The sequence below is a fragment of the Cherax quadricarinatus genome, chromosome 79 (assembly GCF_038502225.1).
Source record: "Cherax quadricarinatus isolate ZL_2023a chromosome 79, ASM3850222v1, whole genome shotgun sequence".
Classification (NCBI taxonomy): Eukaryota; Metazoa; Arthropoda; class Malacostraca; order Decapoda; family Parastacidae; genus Cherax; species Cherax quadricarinatus.
Window position 1 is genome coordinate 15804768 of NC_091370.1, and position 9622 is coordinate 15814389.

At 44.6% G+C, this 9622-nt stretch overlaps 1 long non-coding RNA gene across 1 annotated transcript; it reads right to left on the minus strand.

Moving 5' to 3' along the window:
- Nucleotides 1-1688: 1688 nt before the first annotated feature.
- On the minus strand, nucleotides 1689-9105 carry LOC128702798 (uncharacterized). Its single transcript, XR_008409157.2, has 4 exons — nucleotides 8983-9105; nucleotides 8104-8281; nucleotides 2023-2124; nucleotides 1689-1846 (listed from the first exon to the last, which is right to left on the minus strand). It is a non-coding gene; the product is annotated as an uncharacterized lncRNA (long non-coding RNA).
- Between the last annotated feature and the right edge of the window lie 517 nt (nucleotides 9106-9622).

The window sequence follows — 9622 nt, forward strand, 5'->3', positions numbered from 1 at the left end:
TGGTCCAAAGACGAGGTGGGGTCAGAACGGGGTGCGGTATCAAGAAGGGGCCCGGGGGTAGCAGGTTCATGGACTAGGGCTGCCATGGTTAGGTTACTTCTTTCTTTTTGTTTTTAAGAAAAAAAAAAATAAAAATAAAAATAAAAATAAAAAAAAGAATAAAAAAAGGGGGGACCGGGGAGGGATAGTTCCCAGGAGGAATGAAAGGGCCAGAAATCTCCCTCCGCGCCCAAGAGGACCTCAGCACCGCAAGTAGCGCAGATGCAGCATGGAACCCATGCCATACCCTACCCATCGTGCCAGTAAACCGGCAATCCGGGATAGCAACCTCACATCTGCCGAGCTACCTCGGTGGACAAAAGAGGGCGGCCGGAAATCCGCCACAAAGCATACCTCCTTCGGCCACCACCCCCGGAATCCGAAAGGTGGCTTCCAGAGATACACCCGTCGCCGGAGACACCCAAAACCACCCTCTGGGATACCGGAGAGGGATCGGGACATCCCCAGGCAATCCAGATTCCACGGCAAACTACGCCACCGCCAAGAACCTCAACTGAATGGGATGGACCCCAGTACCCTTTCCCCTACCTAGGAACTAGCGTGCCTGTGGGGGGAAAAAAAATCCCAAAGGCCAAAAAGGAAGGGCAAAAGGGAGGGGTGGGGAGGAGGAAAGGAAAAATGGGAGGATGGGATAGGGAATGGGGGATTGGCGGGTAATTAGGTTCGGTCTGAGGAAGGAGACCGACAGGTCTAATTTCTCAGACCAAGAGCCTCTTCACCACGCCAAGGAGCCCCCCTTGAAGAGGACATTTAATGATAATGTAGTTAATGTCACATACACTGTGTGCATGTGTGTGGAAAACATAGAAGCTACTAATGAAGAACCAGTACCACTACCAGACGTTTCTTCTGAGGACCCACCCACATTCCCAAGTACATCTGCAGAAAATAAAAAAAAAACATACCAAATCAAGATAGTGAAGGTGATGAATCAACCCCATCTACAGATACTTCTGTAGACGTGGACAGTGAATCACCATGTGATTCAGACCCAGCCATGTGGTTTCCTCTCAGGAGAAAAAAGCATGTGTCCTTTTGGTCAACTGCCGCCATATAGATGCCCAAAGTGTGACACCAAAGATATAAATAAATACACATCACTATTATATGGTGTCGATGGAATATATTAAATTGTAAATTATAGTCAAAGTCAATAAAATTAGACGTCTTCGAAAACTGCTGGTTATCATTCATTTTAGTTCATTTCTTATCTGTAATTCAATTTAATTTCCATGTTGAGTGTCCCCCAGGTCTAAATCCGGTCCTGATCAAATACATAAGACCAACATCAAGGAGACTGTTTTCAATACGAGTCCATGGACAGTGTTCATTAGAATTACGAATATGTGGCAAACGAGTGTGTTTGGGCTAGTGTCCAGGGCGTTTAAAATATCAATGTTCAAGCCACGTTAACACACAGTAATAAGACTGTTAGTCCCTTATTCTATTCTATTTGATTCGCCGGTAATCCCGGCCCGGGTCTCTTCCATTTTGGTGACCCGGCAAGTCCCTTATTAATTACCAAGTGACAACCATCCCCCCATACTCCCCTCCCCATCACCCCCCCCCCCCACCAGTAACAACTAACTACTCACCCCCAAACCCCTCCACCAGCAGCCAACCCACGATCCTTCCCCCGCCCCACAAACAACCACTGACGTCATCCCATCCCCCTCCAGGTTAATGGCGCCATTTAACCATGGAGGTCAAGAGCAGTGGCGCCACTAGTCACTCCTCTGCCATCCACCACACCATCAACACCTCCAGCTCCTCCAGTTCCATCACCCTGTGGTAATTTAAAAACGGATTAATTCAGTTTCATGGTAATATTGGATAGATCAGTTTTGAAAATATTTTTAGCAATTTATTTCTTCAAACTGTTGAAGGAAGCATTATAAATACGTAGTAAGGCTTCAAACTATTGCTTACTGCATATCATGAATAACCTAGTAATGTTCATACTTGTATCTTTGCAGACTGTTTTGGCGTGTTGCTGCTGGTGATGACATTCTGAAGACTTGCAGCTGCCCACCACATCGCCTTCACACAGGCAATATCTTCAACCTACAAGATTCGATAAATTTAAGAACATTGATTAAAATGTAATAAATAAAGTGTTTCTTTATCACAACAATGTAAAAGGAACACGCACAAAGGTGTTCAAGGAACACAAATAGAAAAATGAAATAATTGAGAAAAGCCTCAACTGCTGTATTTGTCAGGAGGACAACATTCACACAATTCGGGAGCTTTAAGCTCGGGGAAAAAAAAAAAATATACCTACCCCAACCCTACTAACAATAGTAGTAATGAGGCGGACAGCCTCAATACTGCCATTATTAATAGTTTGAGGTTATAATACATTTTTAAATTTCGTGACCTTGTCTGTCAAGGAATTCTGACACTTCCTCAGTATTAGAACACTGTACTTGTTTGTCAAGAGGATTCTGCTTGCAAGTAAACAAGGTGATAATTAGTGCAAGTTGATGACTTGTGATAGGTCGACGAGAGTATCTGATTCCTCTGAAAGTCACTGTCCCCTGAGTTCACCGCTTCCCCCCCCCCACCCTTTCAAACCATTTTATACTTACACATTTACCCAAATAAAATTTTTCATAGGGGTTATACACAGCTTGGGGAATGCTAGGCAATCATGTTGGATCCAAGGGAAGGGTACTTACAACTGCTTGTCTCAAGATACCTTGACTAGTACGTGACACCCCTTGAGGGGCATCCAAATTTGAGGTAAGAAGATCCTAAGACCACATTGTATTTCCCCTACACTTCCATGTCCCTCATACCTATTGAATGCACAGCAACCGTAAATGACCATATGACCTGTCTTTGTTACTCATTTGTGCTAAATTAGAGATAATGTTTTTACCACTGAATATATCATTGAGCAATCTTAGTTAACTTGTTAAAATTTAAGCCTGCCCATAATGTTCTACATACAAGGGGCTTTGGCATGTTGCACTGTAATAACTATTCCTTTGTACTTCACTATCATGTTCTAAATAATAAATAGCACACTAAACTAACAACCAACACTACCGGGTTATCGAACCAGCTAGAGCTCTACCGTATACCATTGTCCTAACACACTACTATGCTAGTCATAACCTACCTTGGCTGGCATCCTAGTCACAACCTGAGGACCGCTACAATCAAGCCCCCCCCCTCTATTTTTTCTGGGTTTCTAACCCAGCAGGGTTAGAAACCTATTCTCACTAATAACAATCTAAATCACCTCCCTAACTATACTCATCAGCATCAGATGTTAGTGAATCCTTTCTGCCGACTAACACTTCTGTGATCTGAAGTGAAGTTTTCAGTGATGAAAATAATAACGTCTTTAAGTAGTGAAGTCTAATGCTTCCGGCAGCAAACTATCAAACCAACCAATTCTGAACGCGAATACTTTTATATTCATAGGAATCTGAACGCTGCTTAAATGATCCAAAATGATGAAATTGTGTAAACTCAATGAATCAAATATTTAACTCTGCACAGTTTGGCCAAAGGCATAAAAAACGTAGAACACCCACCGCAACCACTACCCAAAGCCCGAAACCCACCAAAATCCCCACGGAAACCATGTGCAATAACAGATTACAGACAGCTACTGAAGGTCGTTGGTGGGTTCCAAGGCCCACAGTTCTACGTAATTTATGCCTTCAGGGGAGATTACTCTCCCCTGCTATATGCATTCATAATGCATATAGCAGATTCTCCAGTTCTATTCTTCACCTAACTACCCAAATGCATATATAAAACTACTTACAATACACTTACGGAAACCAACAATAGAGAAGCAATTCGAGACGATCTTTTGGTTTCTCTTGGACGAGTATCAAGTCAGGCCAAGGGTCAAAAAGTATAACAGACCACAAGACAGGTCGTAAAAACCATGGAGAGGGGAGAGGGTGAAATTACAAATGACGTCAGGTGACCGTTTCAAAAAACAGTAGTAGTGGTACAGACAGCAGCATTAAAAGCAGTAGTAATCATAATAGTGTAATTACTGGGAGCGCTTGAAGTTCCTGAACCTGTACTCCCTGGAACGCAGGCGGGAGAGATACATGATTACATACACCTGGAAAATCCTAGAGGGACTAGTACCGAACTTGCACACGAAAATCACTCACAACGAAAGCAAAAGACTCGGCAGACGATGCAACATCCCCCCAATGAAAAGCAAGGGTGTCACTAGCACGTTCAGAGACAATACAATAAGTGTCAGGGGTCCGAGACTGCTCAAATGCCTCCCAGCATACATAAGGGGGATTACCAATAGACCCCTGGCTGTCTTCAAGCAGGCACTGGACAAGCACCTAAAGTCGGTACCCGACCAGCCGGGCTGTGGCTCATACGTTGGATTGTGTGCAGCCAGCAGTAACAGCCTGGTTAATCAGGCTCTGATCCACCAGGAGGCCTGGTCACAGACCGGGCCGAGGGGGCGCTGACCCCCGGAACTCTCTCCAGGTAAACTCCAGGCAGTATTGGTAAGATTTGCGGTAATACCAATGGTGGTAGTGATAATGCTAATGGTGGTAGCATTAGTACTGGCAATAATAGAAGTGCTGGTAGTTAGTCTAGCAGTAAGTCCTGGTAGTAGTAACAATAATAGTAAAAGTAACAATATTCGTAGCTGAAATAGTGTCAGTACAAAAAACAGTGGGGAAATTGCGACAAGTTAACCTTCAATAATACAGTTCAACACGAGCTTACAATAGACATGAAAGGAAATTCCAGTATTCCTGTTGGCCAATGCTAGGTAAGAAATTAAAGTCTGGCTAGGAGACTGACCATCTTTTATCAAGGTTGGAGGGTAGAGCTCAAAATTAACTCGACAATTTAGTCTACAAGACTGCTGTCACCTCTGTAGTCGACAGATAAAGTCTACTCCCCAAGCGAAACATTTCATGAATAATGATACCTGTCACAATGTCTCTTACAAACCTGGTATTGTACACCATTTATGTCAAAACACAATAAAAGTTAGAGAAATCTGGTCCAGGAAAAGAGGAATCAAAACTAAGGTCAGGTGCAGTCGACAGTGGTCTCAAAACAACCCAGGTTATACCGAAACGTCTAAAGTTTCCTCCTCAAGTGTCAGTTTTGTGAACTTAGTAAAAAAAAACATTTGACTTGCCAAAGGCATAAAAAACGTAGAACACCCACCGCAACCACTACCCAAAGCCCGAAACCCACCAAAATCCCCACGGAAACCATGTGCAATAACAGATTACAGACAGCTACTGAAGGTCGTTGGTGGGTTCCAAGGCCAACAGTTCTACGTAATTTATGCCTTCAGGGGAGATTACTCTCCCCTGCTATATGCATTCATAATGCATATAGCAGATTCTCCAATTCTATACCTTACCTATCCTACTTAACACCATGTAATTCTGTATGTTATTTTGATTGTAGGTCTGCAATTTAGTTTCTACTGTTAAATATATATACACCACAACTATGCAGCATACTCCAGGTATAGACCTTACTAATTTACAGAGCAGTGGCGGCGCAAGGGATGATGAAGGGAGGTAAAGATAAGATCAGGGGGGTCTAGGTAAGATCAGGGGGGTCTAGGTAAGATCAGGGGGGGTCTAGGTAAGATCAGGGGGGTCTAGGTAAGATCAGGGGGGTCTAGGTAAGATCAGGGGGGTCTAGGTAAGATCAGGGGGGTCTAGGTAAGATCAGGGGGGTCTAGGTAAGATCAGGGGGGTCTAGGTAAGATCAGGGGGGTCTAGGTAAGATCAGGGGGGTCTAGGTAAGATCAGGGGGGTCTAGGTAAGATCAGGGGGGTCTAGGTAAGATCAGGGGGGTCTAGGTAAGATCAGGGGGGTCTAGGTAAGATCAGGGGGGTCTAGGTAAGATCAGGGGGGTCAAGGTAAGATCAGGGGGGTCTAGGTAAGATCAGGGGGGTCTAGGTAAGATCAGGGGGGTCTAGGTAAGATCAGGGGGGTCTAGGTAAGATCAGGGGGGTCTAGGTAAGATCAGGGGGGTCTAGGTAAGATCAGGGGGGTCTAGGTAAGATCAGGGGGGTCTAGGTAAGATCAGGGGGTCTAGGTAAGATCAGGGGGGTCTAGGTAAGATCAGGGGGGTCTAGGTAAGATCAGGGGGGTCTAGGTAAGATCAGGGGGGTCTAGGTAAGATCAGGGGGGTCTAGGTAAGATCAGGGGGGTCTAGGTAAGATCAGGGGGGTCTAGGTAAGATCAGGGGGGTCTAGGTAAGATCAGGGGGGTCTAGGTAAGATCAGGGGGGTCTAGGTAAGATCAGGGGGGTCTAGGTAAGATCAGGGGGGTCTAGGTAAGATCAGGGGGGTCTAGGTAAGATCAGGGGGGTCTAGGTAAGATCAGGGGGGTCTAGGTAAGATCAGGGGGGTCTAGGTAAGATCAGGGGGGTCTAGGTAAGATCAGGGGGGTCTAGGTAAGATCAGGGGGGTCTAGGTAAGATCAGGGGGGTCTAGGTAAGATCAGGGGGGTCTAGGTAAGATCAGGGGGGTCTAGGTAAGATCAGGGGGGTCTAGGTAAGATCAGGGGGGTCTAGGTAAGATCAGGGGGGTCTAGGTAAGATCAGGGGGGTCTAGGTAAGATCAGGGGGGTCTAGGTAAGATAGGTAAGATCAGGGGGGTCTAGGTAAGATCAGGGGGGTCTAGGTAAGATCAGGGGGGTCTAGGTAAGATCAGGGGGGTCTAGGTAAGATCAGGGGGGTCTAGGTAAGATCAGGGGGGTCTAGGTAAGATCAGGGGGGTCTAGGTAAGATCAGGGGGGTCTAGGTAAGATCAGGGGGGTCTAGGTAAGATCAGGGGGGTCTAGGTAAGATCAGGGGGGTCTAGGTAAGATCAGGGGGGTCTAGGTAAGATCAGGGGGGTCTAGGTAAGATCAGGGGGGTCTAGGTAAGATCAGGGGGGTCTAGGTAAGATCAGGGGGGTCTAGGTAAGATCAGGGGGGTCTAGGTAAGATCAGGGGGGTCTAGGTAAGATCAGGGGGGTCTAGGTAAGATCAGGGGGGTCTAGGTAAGATCAAGGGGTCTACAAAGTCTCTGTAAATATACACTAACCCAATTTCAAAACAAATCCCCCCCCCCAAGACGCTCTAAGACACTGCGCTAAACCCACAAGGCTATACTACTGAAAATATTTCTGGGACTTCAAAGCATAAAAATACTTGGCCAGGCCCTCTACAGCCCTACTGAAAATAGGAAGATGTGGTTAATTCCACATTTTTGAGGAAGTGTTATCGATTTTTCCGGCTATAATATATTCTGCCTAAGGAAAATTTATCCCGTGAAGCTAAAACTTTGGCTGTGTAGTTTTAAAAATAGGTTAGACAAATGAATGGCTGAGAGTTGGACCTGCCTAGCATGGGTCAATAGGCCTGCTTCAGTGCTCCTTTGTCTTAATAATGGATATGCCTGACTTAGGCTTTCCACCCGGCATCAAGACCTCTACCATTACCCTCATCACACTAACACAGAATTACACAAGTCAGGATGACAACTATGACATTTTTATTAGGGTATTTATACTCTCCCGGGATGCGACCCCTACCAGTAGGCCTACTGCAGTGTTCCTCCTCTATGTGAAGTCCCAATGGATACAAGGGAATATGCCCACTTGTGCCCGGAATCGAATCTCGGTTCTTCAGTTGATGCCACTACCAAGTCATGATATATCACTTACACATTTTATCTCTGCTTCCTACAATCCTGCAGGATGAATATAGACTGCATAATGAAGATATTATGCAAACAAACTTCCTAAAATCTAATCAGTCTTTAGTTCTAAGTTTTACAACCCATTTCTCCAATTTTTATTTACACCTTATTCAAGGTAACCTATAGAATACATTCCTCATTATTTCCTGGCCAGAGATTTCATCTCTGGTCGGGAGATAAGCTAATACTTCCCACTAAGCTGCTTCTGATATCAATTGCTTACAATCTTTCCTATACTCGCCCCACCACCTTCCCACCTAAAACAATTACTATCTGCTTCAATAACCAAACTTTAGTGAACTTATAACCTGGATATACCTTACAAGTGGGCCCTGCCCATCTCTAACGACGTCTCCAACTGGTGCAGCTCCATATAACAGTTATGGGTCAGACCATTTACTAGTGTGGTTGTCTCTACCCCTCAGACTGGTCAAGGTTCCTGTATTGATCAATGTTGCAGCACACAGCCAGGCACAGCACTCCTCAGTTACCACACCTGAAACAACATATTCGCATTATAACCATGAACATTACACACATTTATAGGCAAACATTGCCAAGTAATAAACTAGCAACTACATTACTGCCTGACTGATACACCCATCAATGTTGAATATAGTAAAACTATCTTCTTTAATCAATATTTCTTTCACACAGACCTGATGACTAACAATTTGTTTACATGCAAGTCTATCTGGATCACAGGGCGCAAGTTCCTTGGATCAAGAGACCTTCACTAAGTTATTTTTCAATAATGGAAAATAGTAGCCCAGAACTGGATACACCATTATGGGTTATGTGACGCCTAGTGTGAGTTATTGTTTGATCAGAGGAAGGGGAATAGATCCAGTTCCTTGCATCAAAACTCCTCCACTAAGGTCAATCACCCCCCCCCCCTTTCCAAGACATTAGACCCCAAATTATTATAATCAAGGGGGAAGCGCTAAACCCGGAGGATTATACAGCGCCTGGGGGGGGGGGATGTGGAAGGCATTCAGGCTTAATTCGGGGAACTGGAGCACAGATCCAATTCCCTAAATCAAGAGCCCCTCACCAACATCAAGGAACCTTCCTTGAGGGGCAAATTAGACCCCAAAGAAATTTAAATTAAGACAATAATAATTTGGTGATGGTGACCAGGAACTGCAGCTCAACTCTGCTTTTGTACTGACAAATACGTCACCAGACGATACTTGCGTTATTTAGGCGTATTAAAAGGATGAAGAAGCGGTAAAGCCGGCCGGGGGATGGGTAGGAGGAGGAGCAGCACATCCCTCCTATGCGACCACTGAAGTTCAACTGACCTTTAGTGCTCCTGAGGTTGGTCACTGTCCTGACCTTCACTATAACACCCTCACTGATAACCTGACTAACTCTGACTATTACCACTAGATGGCACTACTACACCACCACTAGAAGGCATCACTATCAGTACTACCCATGGTGGAGCGCGTAACCCGTGGGTGGTCATGGATCACATGGGAGGATAAGTTCACTCCCAGGTGGCATAGATCACATTCCTTGGATGTGATCTATGCCACTACCCAGGGCCGGATTTAGACCTTGGGGGGCCTGGGGCAATTTAGGTTTGGGGGGCCCTCAACACTGAAATTAAATTGAAGTACAAATAAGAAATGAACTAAAATGAATGATAAACAGCAGTTTTTTAAAAAAAAAAAATCTTAGGTTTCGAAGAAGACGTCTGATTTTATTTTTCTCAATTTTATCGACTTTTAAGAATAACTGACTATAATTTGCAGTAATATATTCCATCGACACTATATAATAATTATCAATGTGTATTTATTTTATTTATATCTTTGGTGTCACACTTTCG